This window comes from Alligator mississippiensis, chromosome 1 (genome assembly GCF_030867095.1).
Source record: "Alligator mississippiensis isolate rAllMis1 chromosome 1, rAllMis1, whole genome shotgun sequence".
NCBI lineage: Eukaryota > Metazoa > Chordata > Crocodylia > Alligatoridae > Alligator > Alligator mississippiensis.
In genome coordinates this window covers 247,429,350-247,443,810 of record NC_081824.1, presented here as the reverse complement: position 1 = coordinate 247,443,810, position 14,461 = coordinate 247,429,350, and positions in this window count along the sequence as shown.

Genomic DNA, 14,461 nt, shown 5'->3' with positions numbered 1-14,461 from the left:
CATCCCTAGGGATTTCCCAAACCCCCCTCTGGTCTAAAGCACATGATCTGAGAATCTTCCATTTGTTTCTCCCTCTTCTTTCTGGAGAGATTAATATTATGCAAATGAGTTTTCCCTCTCATCAGGTGGGATGGGATATGACTGAAGGTGTGTCTGTCCCTTTGTGTTGCTCCCTTTTCCAGACAAAACCTTTGGGCCAATGTAATTAGGCATTCTTTCAGACATATCTGGCAGGCTTGCCGCTTTTGCCTGGCAAGCCCAGCTTGGAGAAGGACACTATAGATTGGTGGAACATTTCTACCAATCAGGTAACAGCTGGAAAGGGCTTGCCCTGCCCCTGCTGGGAATGAGGTGGGGTGAGAAGCCCCTGTACCTGACTGGAGACTGTGCTTTGGAGGTCTGGCAGACTTCAGGGGCGGGGCCTCTGGTATAGATAAAAGCATGCTGGGCAGAGATGGTGAGGGACATTGGAGAGGGAAGAGCCTCTATGGAATCCCTTCTTCATCCTAGCAGTGTGCAGGCCAGTGCACGGGGCTCAGGCTCTGGGAGCCACATCAAGGCAGCTCGAGCCTGCATCCTCAGCAGAGGGCTGGACGGAGCGGTGTACAGACCAGCACATGGAGAACCAGCCCTGGGAGCAGCTTGAGGCTGCTCGGGCCCCACGCGGTCTACAGACCGGTACATGGAGAGCTGGCCCTGGGAGCAGCTCAAGGCTGCTCGGGCCCACATGGTGTGCAGACCGGCACATGAAAAACCTGCCTTGGGAGCAGCTTGAGGTTGCTCAGGTTATCCCCGGTGTAAACCGGATAACCGGAGCCCCGCAGTGCAGCCTGGCCAAAGAACTAGAAGAACCCCAGAGCCTAGAACAGGGCCCAGGAAAGGGGAGGCCTAGGCATCAGGCTAGGTAAACCCAGCTGGCAGCAGCTAGGTTCCCCTCCACGAGAGCTGGAAGATCCCTTGGTTCCCAAAGCGGGGCACAGGGCCAGGAGGGGAGGTCTCGGGGTGATGCAAACAATGCTGGTGGGGCCTCTGATTGAGCAAAGGGCTCTAAGGCCCAGTTGACAGCTTCTTGAAGAAAGCTGTAAGTTGCTGGCAGAGTTGGGTCCCACAGGGGAGGCATTCCTGAAATAAGGCAACTGCTTCCCCCCAGAGGGAAGCCCCAGGTGCAAGTTTCCCTCCCAGCTTGACCCATAGAAAGGGAAGCACCCTTTGCTAGCTGGGATCCGGGGAAAATGTGCCTTGTATTGTATAAAACTGCCTCATATTTTGTATAATTGTTATCATAATTATGAATATGTTGTACAAAACATTATGGAATTGGGTTAGTTTGGTATAATGGGTTTTTGGCTTATCGTGTTGTAAATATTTATTGGTATACCTTTGGTATTTTTAAAAGATATTACTAAGAATATTTTTGGAAAGTTTTCTTTTGTTACCTATTAGAATATTTACCTATATATATATATATATATATATATATATATATATATATATATTGAATAAGAAATAATAGTATATTATAATTCAATAAACTGTAAATAGTTAAGAGCATTGGCATGGAGTTGAGTCTACAGAGGAAAGAGGGACCTGCACAAATCACCAGTGTCCTTCTCACAGCACTGTTGCCTGCTCATTTATCCCTTCCAATTGAGGATGGGCACACCCTTCGGTGTTCCTGGGTTACACATACAAGGGGCAAACATGACCTTCTCTGAATGAGAATGGCTACTGCTCCTCATGGCCACCCTGTCTGCTCTAGGCATTGGGTTTGTTTCTTGAGTGTGACAAGTCAGGTGGGGTAGTAGAGAACAACATGATTAAAGCCCTGTGTGGGGCATCCTCAGTGGCCTTCTTTCCTCCTCTACAGCCACTCCATAAGCTGCCATTGCTTATCTTTTAGACAGTCCTCTGAGTGGTACCTTCACACCAGGGCCTATGGACTTCCCTGGGTCTATAAGCTCGCATACCCCTATTCCTGTGCAGCTCCTGTTCCCCCAGAGTATGCCAGGTCCTGCTTCTGCCAAAACTGCGGTTCCAGCCCCTGGGTCTAGCTTATATGTGCCTCTGCTCATCCCCTTCCTGGTCACCTGGTCTGAGGTGCTCCTAACCAGGATCTGCAGTTTTAGCCCAATTAGCAATCCTGCTGCTACTCTTCACTGCAGTTCTACCTGCTTACAGGCTGTGGGCATGTTGATCTTCTGGTGGACAGGTTCACCGAGTGACAAAGAATAAGAACCCGTGGCTTTATGTCTGCTGTCTCACAGAACGAGTGTGGTAGGGGAAGGTTTAAAATTGTAATGGCCCTCAGTGCTTTTTGGCAAGGCAGAATTGATGCAAGGTCAGCATTTGCTCACAGGAAGCATCTCTCACTCCTTGCTTGCTTCATCTCAATACTACTAAAAAAATTAAAACTCACTATGTTAAGAAGTTGCAAAGGTTGCAAAGTCAGGCACTCAAATGTCAGAAAAAGACAGTATCAAAGTTCTCTTGTTTGTCTGCACTGTGCTACAGTCTCTAGTTACCTGATCAGTTCCTATTGTCTCCATGACCCCATCTCCCAACCTCTTTCTGGGCATGGGCTACACTTCCTATTACACTTCCTTATATCCTTCCCCTTGAGTGTGTGGCCCCATGCACAATCCAATCCCAGCAATAGATAAAGCAGTGGTTTTCAACCTTTTCAGAGTCAGGACACTCTTGACAATTTCTTTGACTATGGTGCAGACTAGGAAGAGCTGCAGCCTAAGCTAGTTCTCCTGCCTGCTTTAGGGTTATCAGAGAACCTTAATTTAGGACTGTGGACATACTGCAGCCCTGCACAAGAGGCAGCTGCACGTGGCCATCACCATCTACAGCACCCCTGCGGGGTTTTCACGGCACCCTAGGGTGCCATGAAACCCCACAGCACCCACTGGAAAACCACTGAGATACTGTCATTCATTTCCTCACAGACTTTTCAACATCTACCCAACACAGTGTCTGAGTTTTCCAAACAAATATGATTAGTTTCATAATAAAATATGAGATTAAGTGTTCTTATCATCTTCATTTGATAGATGGGGCATTGAGAGATTAAAAACCACAAATTCTTCGAAGGGCCATTTATTAATCAGTTGAAAACAGGATTATACTGGGCACATCTACATGAGACACTTAACGGCAAATTAGCATAGTTTATTGTGAAGTAAGCATGTGGGTCTCCATGTGCACATGATTATTTCACAGTAAATCTCCTTAATCCTGAATTAATTTGCTACCTGCAACGTAGCATCACGTGTAGATGTGCCCACTGTACAGTAGCTTAATGCACAGTAAACCTAGGCTAGAGTAAATGCATACGTAGATGTGTCCACTGTCTTCTGCGTTCTCATGCAGCTCCTGTTATTAATGTCCAGACTTTTGCCATTTGGCGCACAGGGTCTCAGATTTGGCAGCCAGTAAGTGAGTAAACATATTGACACTGCCCTAGATGATACATGTAGAAGTATAACGAGCTGTTTAAAACCCACCCCTGCTCCCTGCCTATACTCACTATCTGGCATAGTGCCCCCTTGCACAAGGAGGAAAGTAGCAGGTGACATTGGCAGGTACAGGAGACAGATGACCACCGCCCACTATATCGACATTAGCTAGTGCACCACAGTCTCTCAGCAAAAAATAGCTTTCTGTCCTCTACCACACCATTGACCACATCATCAGAATCACCCAGAACTACCCTCTGGCAACAAAGAATGGGAAAAGCTAGGTAACAAAGCTGTTGAATGAGCTGGGAAGGAATTACCCCCATGAGGAGTTAGCATCCAGCTCCAACTACAAATGGCATGGATGGCAGAGCCAGAACATATTATAAGTGCATCTTGGAAGATGCAACTTTCTCATGAAATCATGGGGCCTGTATGTGGATGGGTTTTCATGTGTGGGAAACTTGCTCGGCTGCTGCTGTGGCTTGTACTGTACCTATACCTTAAACAAGCAGAGGATTTCGGGCAACCCAGCACCTTTAACAAGCTGGAACTTAACCATATGTGCAAAATCTCCCTCCTCAGGCTCAATGTATGTATCTGATAGGCAGTGTGGTTTCCTCAGCTTGGCCTAACAACAGCCCTCCAAAATGCAGTTAAATTACCGCAAAGTATTAGCAGCAACCCCCTAGGTCACCTTCTAAATGTTTATTCTGCTTCTGATATCTGAATGCAAGGAGAGAACCTTTTTGTACGTATGGTGTATTTCTACTACATGTCTACTCTGTCACATTTTTCTGAGGTCACTTCACACATGTATGGAGACGAGTAGCTCGTGCCTCGTGATTAGTCTTGAGTATTACCAGTTATACTTCTGAACACAGGAAGCTTTTAAGGTCATTTAGTGATCTGGGGACAAGTATTGGACACGCATACTTTTTTCTCCTGTTCACCATTGTCAATCTGGTCCAGATCTATAGCCAAGTCCTCTTATTCTCAAGGGGCCAAATCCTCTGCTGGTGTAAATGAGAGCAAATCCATTCATTTGAATAAAATTTTCCTCTGTTACAAGAGTTTTAACCCCTAAACTGGAAGCACATTTGTGTAACAAGTTGATGGGTGTCTGCTCAGCTTTTAATAGAAGAAATATTTCCAACAAATTGCTATTAAGTCTGGCACCAATTTTCTTATTTTTTCACCTGTATTAAAAAGTGCCCATCTGGATGCACTTGCCTTGTCTACATTCCTTTTTCTAGGCCTGTCTTCTAGCGCACTGGGATGCAGTGCAGCACGGCTATAGCTGTTCTGTGGCAAAATAGAGGACTTCAGCCGCTAGGGCTGTCAGCCTTCCCTTTCTCACCTGCACTGGATTCTTTCAAGCAAGGGTATCAAATCTCTGGCCTGCTGAGCTGTGTTATTTGGCCCACAGGGCTCCTCAAGGGGCCAGGAATTTGGGGGTGGAGTGAGTGGGGATAGACTCCACCACTGGAGGATCCAGGGAACTACAGACCAGTCAGTCTCACCTCAGTCCCTGAAAAATTCATGGAGCAGATCCTCAAGGAATCTATTTCTAAGCATCTGGAGGAGAAGAAAGTGAGTAGGAACAGTCAGCATGGCATGGATTCACCGAGGGCAACTCATAGCTGACCAACCTGATTGCCTTCTATGAGGTGACTGGCTCTGTGGGAGACCAGTGGATGTGGTGTACTTTGATTTTAGCCAGGCTTTTGATATGGTCTCCCACAACATTCTCGCAGGCAAGCTAAGGAAGTACGGGCTGGATGAATAGAAAACTGGTGGATAGAAAATTGACTGGAGAATCGGACTCTGAGGGTAGTAATGGATGGATTGATGTCTAGTTGGCAGCCGATATCAAGTGGAGTGGGCCAGGGATCAGTCCTGGGGCCAGTTTTGTTCAATGTTTTTATCAGCAACCTGGAAGAGGGCGTAGAGTGCACCCTCAACAAGACTGCAGATGACACCACGCTGGGGGGAGCAGTAAATACACTGGAGGGAAGGGCTAGGATTCAAAGTGACCTAGACAAAACAGGAGGATTGTGGCAAAAAAATCTCATGAGGTTCAACAAGGACAAGTGCAAAGTCCTGCACTTAGGATGGAACAATCCCATGCATCAGTACAGTCTGGGGGCTGACTGGCTGGGCAACAGTTCTGCAGAAAAGGACCTGGAGGTTACAGTGGACAATAAGCTGAATATAAACAAGCAGTGTGCCCTTGTTCCCAAGAAAACTAATGGCATCCTGGGCTGAATTGGTGTTGCCAGCAGGTCACACAAAGTGATTATTTCCCTGTATTCAGCATTGGTGAGGCCACACTGAAAGTCCTGTGTTCAGTTTTGGGCCCCAAACTACAGAAAGGTTGTGGACAAATTGGAGAAAGCTCAGCAGAAGGCAACAAAAATGGTGAGAGGGCTGGGGGACATGACTTCTGAGGAGAGGCAGAAGGAACTGGGTTTATTTAATCTGGAGAAGACAAGACTGAAAGGGGATTTAATAGCACCTTTAACTACCTGAATGGGAATTCAGAAGAGGATGGAGCTAGACTGTTCTCAGTGGTGACAGATGACAGAACAAGGAGCAATGGTCTCAAGTTGCAGCACGGGAGGTTTAGGTTAGATATTGGAAGAATGTTCTCACTAGGAGGGTAGTAAAACACTGGAACAGGTTACCCAGAGAGGCTTTGGACTCTCCATTCTTGGAGGTTTTTAAGACCCGGCTCGACAAAGCTTTGGCTGGGATGATCTAGTTGGGCTGGTCCTGCTTTGAGCAGGGGGTTGGACTAGATGACTTCTTGAGGTCCCTTCCAACCCTCATTTTCTATGATGCTATTGAAATCTGGGGTATAGAGCTGCACTGGAGAGGCATGTTGGTAGCAGGGGGGCAAGTGATGGCTACATTAACTTGTTGCCTGCATTTTGATTGGCCATCTGAGCCTTTCTTGTGATAACCTAGTTGTGCACCCGCTCCCTGCACTGCATGAACAAGACCTCTGTCACTGAAACAGTTACTGTGCCCAACATGGGGTGTTCAGGGAGGGAAATCACAAGGTGAGGCTTGAGAGTAACTGTCTTCACTTCCTATTTTTGGCTGAGTATTACAAGCTTTGGGTGACAAAACCCATTTTACTCCTTTTTCTGCTTCATTCTCTGTGTCCTTCCTGTTCCAGCTCCACCCACACCCTCTTCCTTCCCAGGCTCCTTTCAACTTTCTCTGTTGTTTTTTGTTTGTAACTAGCTCCTCCAAGCAGCACCTGGTTGGACACAACCCATAGCATCTCTCACACCACTCAGCTCCATGGCTGTGGTAGGAGCATAAACATGACCATGTGTCTCATAGCTTCATAGTAGTTAGGGGTCAGAAGGGACCTGAATAGATCATTTAGTCTAACCCCTTGCCACTGGTTGGAGCATACGCTGGGGTCACACGACCCCAGACAGGTGTTCATCCAATCTCTTTTTGAATTTACCCAAGGTAGAAGCGAGGACCAGCTCCCTAGGAAGTTGGTTCCAGATCCTAGCTACCCTTACAGTGAAATAATGCCTCCTAATCTCTAACCTGAACCTATTCTCTAGCAGCTTCTGGTCATTGTTCCTCGTCACCCCAGGTGGTGCTGGGGAGAATAGGGCTCTTCCTATTTGCTGCTGATCTCCCCTAACAAGTTTGTAGGCAGAAAACTCTCATTTGCTTGGTTAATTCTGGGAATGTGAACAGCTGTATTGAAGTTCAGTGGGACTTGCTTTCACCTGTAGGTTCAGCAGTCACTAAACTAAGTGCTTAACAAAATCAGTGTCATTGCAAAGGGCCAAACACCCACATTTATACATCCTTCTTAGAGGCACAGTGAGCTCCTTGGGGGCAAGGGGAAGTGGCCTGGGGTGGGTGAGAGGAAGGGGGTTGTGCAGACCCCTTGAGGGGGAGCAGGGGATGGGGGTGGAGTTTTACTTGTCCCTGCTCTCAGCAGCTGACTGCTGCTGTAGCAGCATGGGCTCAGGCTGCTGCCACTGGCGGGCAGACTCACTATACACCAGTTGCTGTAACCACCCTACCACAGCCTCCCCAGGAGCCACCCCTGGTGCCACATTTACTCCCCCTCCCCATCCAGATATGTTACTGGGCACAGGCTGCATCTGCTATGGCAAAGACTTCCAGGGCGAGGGGCAGGAGCGGGGGCGGGCAGGGAGCGTTCCACTTGCTCCTCTGCCCTCCAGATACAGCCTCTCCCGCAGTAATGTATTTGTCCAGCTCCTGTGGCTGGGCAGCACAGAACTATTTCTGCCACAGCAAACATTTGCAGGATGAGGGGTGGGAGCAATTCTGGCAGCCACTCTAAGACAGTGCCTGGACCTGGTGTCCTAGTCACTCCCCGCTAGTTAAGCTACTAATCCTCATATACCATCTGGAGCAAGGAGCGCAGCACCAAAAAGCAAGCTGCATTATTTCACTGGTAGGTGACTTCCCACAAACACCACACCTCACTCCAAGGATGCACTTGGTTCCCTGGCACTCACGGGACTTCTGGGGATGAACTTGCCAAACAGTAGCTCCCCACTTTATATCACCACAAAATCATGAGGGATGTTTGTACCAGTAGGGAAATCTAACTCATGGCTTTAAAGGGATTGTGAGGTACATGTAGAGGAGCCTCAGGATAAATGAGAGCAGCAGAACAGAACCATAGCTAACTGCTGCAGTCAGATCAGGCTATAACAAGGCCTCATTGTCTCACCTGTAGGGGAGGAAGGATGGTCCTGCAGACAAGGCTGTAACTTTGGGCTCAGAAGGGCCAAGATCTGTTCCATGTTTTTTCTGTGCACCCTTGTGCAACCACGTGATCCTCAAATGTATTGAGATGCCTAATTCCTACAGGGAAGAGTACAACCATGGTAGGACAGTCTGCGCGAGTCCACACGGAGACCTGAGTCAGTGCTTAAGCCCCAGTCCATGGCATGGCAGGTAGACTGTTGCCATGCCTGGACTGACTTGCATAATCCTTCCTTGGCAGAGCACAGCACTACCACAAAGTGATGCCTAGGGAGATGTGTGTAGTCGTTAGAAATCAGTCAGGGCAGGTTTCCTGTAACATGGGCAGCTGGATCCTAGGAGTTGCAGAAATGCATGTTTCTCACATTGAGGACCCACGTTCTGTCAAATGCAAGTGCTTAGTTCTGCTAAAGGCTGCCATTCTTTGTAGCAACAACCAACTTCACAATTACCTAAACTTTTTAAAATACAGATTTTGTTCCACAATCCTCAGGCTACAAGTAGCATAGCTAGAGGGGTTGGGGCAAGAGGGACACAGGCTCCTTAGTATATACTTTTCTGGAGTCCTTCATGCATCTGTAACTGTCCTGCATGGCTGGCCCACAAGAGCCATTCAACATTGGGAAACAGACTGGGAGATGGAAGAGCTTGTCTTCTTTGACGCTCTGAATAAAATCTAGGTATGATTTGGAGATCAACCAATTGTACAACTTTGATAGGAATAGTAACTAAAAAAAAATTCTTGTTCTAGATATGACATTCTTTATTTAAAAAAAATCACATTTCAATAAATGACCATTTTTCTTGTATATCCAGCATATTACATTTCTTTAGTCAAAGAAAAGAAAATTAAAATGCTGTTTGCTACACTTAAAATCAACTCAAATTCCATCACGTAATACAAATTACAGGTAAGTTTCTGCCCTGGTCACTAGTGTTTCTCCTCCAAGGACTTGGCCAGTACCTTTGTCCTGGTCATACCTATCCCATACAGCAGTGGGGGTGTTGCAAGCCTTGGCCATTTTCAAGGGGCCTAGGCCAAGCTGCAAAAGTGTGGCTAAACAGGAGCTATCAAAGCCTGTTTCTGGGTGACCACAGAGTGAAGCTTTAGATGAGACAACTAACTTGATCTACAAAGTAAAGGAAGCCATCAATGGGCATCTATACATGTGCTCCAGGGCAGGGGCAAATTAGAGCAGATCTGACAGCCGTTCTAATTAAAGCGCCTGCATTAGCACCCCTGCGCTTCAAAACTTGTTCATTGAGTTTCAGGTAAAGCACCCCCGCTGCCATTTGGAAGCATAGGGATGCTGATACATGAGACACGAAGGCTGGCTGGACCACGGTAATTACCACACTCCAGCAGACTCTATTAATTAAGTCTGCTCTAATGCGCTGTAGTTGCAGTCCACCAGACCAGCCTCCATGCTTGTGTATAGGCACCCAACATGTCTGTCTAAACCAGTAATGAGATACAATTTAACAGAATGCAAGGCCTGAAAGGAGACACTATAAAGGAAGATTATTATTAAATAATCTTATTTAACATATTTAAATCATGTACATTAAACACATATATTAAATAGTATCTTAAATATATTACCTAGGCATTAATATATATGCATTAAATAATGTAATATATATAAAACTTGTATTGTTATTAAATAATCCAAGCATACTATATAGCTTTTAGTAATTGATGTAACCAAATGTATTAGATGCTGTTTTGATATAATAGAAGCATTTTTTCCTAAGATTTTTAGATAAGCTATAAGAAAACAAAGCAGCTTTGTTTATAGAAAACCATACATTTTGGGGAAAAAGAAAAATAGGATGAGAGCAAGCAGTATTCCATAATGCTAAAGAAAGGAGATAAGAATCCTTCCCTCCAGAAGTGTAATTTTCACAGAAACATAAATCACAACTAATTGACACCTTTCATATCCACAACTGATTCAGTCCAATTCCAAAAGTTTCAGTGAAACAAAATTTTAAAAAATATAACCAATCAGAGATCATTTATTAGACTAGTAGAACTGGCCATCTGTAAATATAGGGTATAGGCTGGAGGGAAATTCGGAGAACTCGGTAAATTCAAAAAGACCTGCTGCCAATGTGCATGCTACCATCCACCTCTCGAGTCTCCACAGCAGTGTAGGTGAGAATCGATGTTCTGCTGCCATGGGTAGCCACATAGACCTTGGGGTAAATGTTTGGTTTTGTGTTTTGAAGTGCAAACAAATAAAAAATTGGGCTGCAGACCTGTTTCTGCCTCTTATCAGTAGCCAACCAGCAAGGTTACCTGTAATATGGCTAATAGGGGTCAACCTTTTCAGCAGGTGTGTCACAAGGTAAGACTTGTCACCTCCCTGAGCGCCACTCCAGTCCCCTTCCCCTGTCTGATTTGCTGCTCTGCTTTCTGCTCCCTGTCTTCTGTTTCCTGCCCTGTCTGTGTCCACTGTCCCCAATCTGCCATTTATCAAGAGTCATCCTGTTCTGTTAAGAAGCAAATAACCTAAGACTAAGGTTATATCTATACCAGGAAAATGGACTGTATTTTAAGCCAGACATAAGCAAAAGCCAAGTGGGCCGATGTATACAACCAAGGCTTGGAATTGTCTGGTCTGCGAAACGCACAGGGCCAGATCTGCAAGAAGTAAAAATCAGCATTGTTCAGCTGAAGTCAGTGAGTTAGACCAGCTTACACTGTCTCAAGACCTTCACCACAAACGTTGAACTATACAAGGCAAAGACCATGCCTCCATCTTATGCACTGTGCGGGCTGGGGGCGAGCCGGGCCCGTCTTTGCGCACGCGGGCTGCGGCCAGCAGCCCGGGCACACAGGGCTGGAGGAGACCGTGCGGCGGCAAGGCACGCACGGGCTAGAATTAGTCACAGAGGCGTAATGGTTGATTTAAAGATTATTTACTTACACCCAAGACGGTCGCGGTGTAGGCTGGACAGTTTCCAGGTGCAGCTCCGCTTAAATCCTCGTTGGAGGACTACGACAAATTCGGTTCTTTGGCCCCGGAGTTGTTAAGGCTCCACGGGTTCGGCAATTTCTTTCCCACGGAGTTGTCGAAGCTCCGTGGGCTCTGTTCGGTTCTCAGGCCACGGAGTTGTTAAGGCTCCGTGGGTTCGAAAATTGAGTATATAGGAAAGGGATATGTCTAGGATTGCGCTTGGTGACGGGGAGAGGCCAGAGGCTGTTTAGACCTCTGTTGCCTGTTGCGTTGAGTCCGTGAGGAGCCGCAGCGCTTGGAGATCTTCACGCTCTTTAAGTGATTTCTCTCCAAGTGATTTCTCTCCAACTTGGGCGGAAGACACCCAAGCCCTTTATACGGCTAGCAAGCCAATCGCTAGCCGTTACGTGTGCATATATTAGAGTTGGCCAATAATGTGGCACGAACTCTCATACAAATGGTGGGAACTCCTTTGCACCGTGCATCTCTGAGATGCAAAAGAAATGCACCATGCAAAGAAAGCTACAAATTGGCGGGAAATTCCCCGTTGCACCGGAGTTCTCTTCCGCAGCAGAGAACTCCACCATGCAAGGAAGCTGCAATTTAACAGGAACATAATTTAGCGTTGCCGAAGCACACACAAACAAAAACTCACAAGTTTGGGTTGTGACATGCACAACACCAAGCACAGTGACAGTGCACAGGAAACAATTGGACATCAACGAATGTAGATGTTTTTATATTCTGCCCTCCTCCGTTTCTCTGATGTGAATCTATTCTTTTTTGGGCAGCTGAGGTGTGAGAAGTTGCTCCACATCCAAGCCCACCCAGAGTGTAGATTGCTGCCTTGCTGTTTTTGCTAGCTTCGTTGGTAAATCTCACCATCATTGATCCTATTGCCATTACGCTTGGCACGCACTTGCATTACATGCCTCAACTTCCAATGTCTTAAATTTCTGAGAAAATTCTCTTTATGTCTTAAAAGTGTCCCATTGATTCTCCGCCCAGAAATGAAACTAATTTGCTGACTTTGGGGAAAAATTCTATTTATTTACAGATTTGGCCTTGCACGTAAAGCACCCTTGTGGCTAAGCTGTGTTCCTACTATTTCTACTTCAAAATATTTTGTTCATTCATTTTTCAGTTTTACAGGTGAGGAGATTTTTCATCAGACAAACATTAAAAATATAGGTGCCCGCTGCTTAACGCTGTTTCTCTTACCACTATTTTGCTGTAATGCTCATTATAAATTGATCCCTGATTCCCTTTAGCGCTCAGCAAGTTTTGTTATAATGCTTGCAGTTGCCATCTTGGATCATAAAAAATTGAACATTTTTGTTTTCTGTTGTTTTAAAACACAAAATCAAACTTTTCTGCAGAAATCTGATATTTTTTTTCCATTTCCTTAAAAATCTGTCAGGGAAAATCCCATCCTATTCTGACCACCTCTGTTCATGAGCCCTGCGCCATGACTGTCATGAGCTCATCTCACATGACCTCGTGTCACTAGGTAGACCATAACACCAAATATCCCTCTGGATCAATTAGTCCATCTGCAAAAAGGGGGAGGAGGGGCCTGAGTGGTATTGAGGTTGAATTAAATCCTCCTGCAAAGTGTTTTGAAATCCTCTGATAAGCAGTGCTAGAGGAGCAAGACCCATCTTCTGAAGCCTGTAGATTTTGGCTAGTTTGGTGCATTGGACGTGTGGCCCCACTGCCACTACTTGTACTTAGCACTGGCAAGTGGTGTTCAGGGCTTCCTCTCGTCAGTATTATGAGAGTTCCTGTGTCAACGTCCAGGGCCAAGGACACAGGCTGTACACTCAGATGTAAGCTGGGCTGGTGGAGTGGATACAGCAGTTGTTAAGGTGGGCCTTAACCCACAACTCTAAAACTTTGGACCTGCAGCCTGAGCTGGCCCCTGCTCTTGGCGCAGAAGCCATTGCAGGTGAGAGGTGAGGCAGCTCCCTTTGGCTTTCAGAATAAAACCCCAGCAACTGTTCTCTGTCCCTTTGTGGGATCTCTCCCCTGTGCCCAGGATAAAACCTAAGGATGCGTGGACATGAAACGGAGGCCCTAAATTGAAGCGGTGGGTTTTTAAAAACATCGCTTCAATTTAGGGTGAAGTAACCCCCCGTGTCATGTACACCTGTGTCTTACCTGCCTCTCCAGCAGCGGGGAGAGGAGGGCGAGCTGCTGGCAGGTGGAAAGGTCTCTGGGCTGAGAGGGGGAGTGGGGGCTGGTGTTTCCCTCTATGGCAGCGGTGGCCCCCCATCCCTCCCCAGGCGGCCCCCCAGATGGTCCTGGGGGCACCGCAGCCACGGAGGGAAGGACCAGGTCCCCATGCAGCTCATGCAGACAGGCAGACTCCAGGTGAAGAAAAAAAAAAGATCAAGCTAAAAAAGATCAGGCTCACCACTTTTTTTTTTTCTTTGGTGGAGCCTGCCTTCCTGGGCTGCTGCCTGCACGGGCTGCCTGCAGAGTCCCTGAGCTGCATGGAGCCTGGTGCTTCACTCTGCATCTGTCGGGGAGCAAACCGAAACTCCTTGGAGGTGTTTTAGTTTGCTGTGGCCCACAGTCATTCAAGGTGCATTACACTGCCAAATGTGCTACAGCTGCTGGAATGAATGCACAATATGCCACCGATGCGTGTGAACACCAGCACCATTAAAGCAGTGCAAAAGCATTTAACCTGCTATAAAGTGTCGTGCAAACATGCCTCTCGTTTTGTCTACACATGCCCTAAGACCTCAGCCCTCCCTCATGGGAGCTACCACCAACCTTCAGCATAAAGCCCTGAACATAATTCCTGGCTAAAACTCCAAGTTCACAGGCCCTTTCATCTGGGCACTCTATGGCCTGTTAAATAAACCCAGATGGAAAGAAGGTCGAGACATGAGGGAAGAGCCCTCACCTCTGCCATCTGACAGTATTGTGAACCATGGATCAATCAAGGTCACTAAGCAGATGCCTTTAGACCACAGGCCTGTGATCATCACAAACAGCAGCAGGGGAATGAGAGCAGGGCAAAGATGCTGGTGCTGAGCTACAGAATCTGCAGTGTCCTTTACTGAAAACCACAATGAGAGGGACAGCAGCGATGGGAAGAACCATCCTCTGGTTCCCTTCCCCTCCCAGCAGCACAGCCCCCAGAGCAGTCAGACTCACCCGGTAGCACTGCAGACCTGGCGATGATGAGCAGGAGGAAGGCACAATGCCTCTTCCCTACTGAATGCATGGCAGCTCTTGCTTGTACAG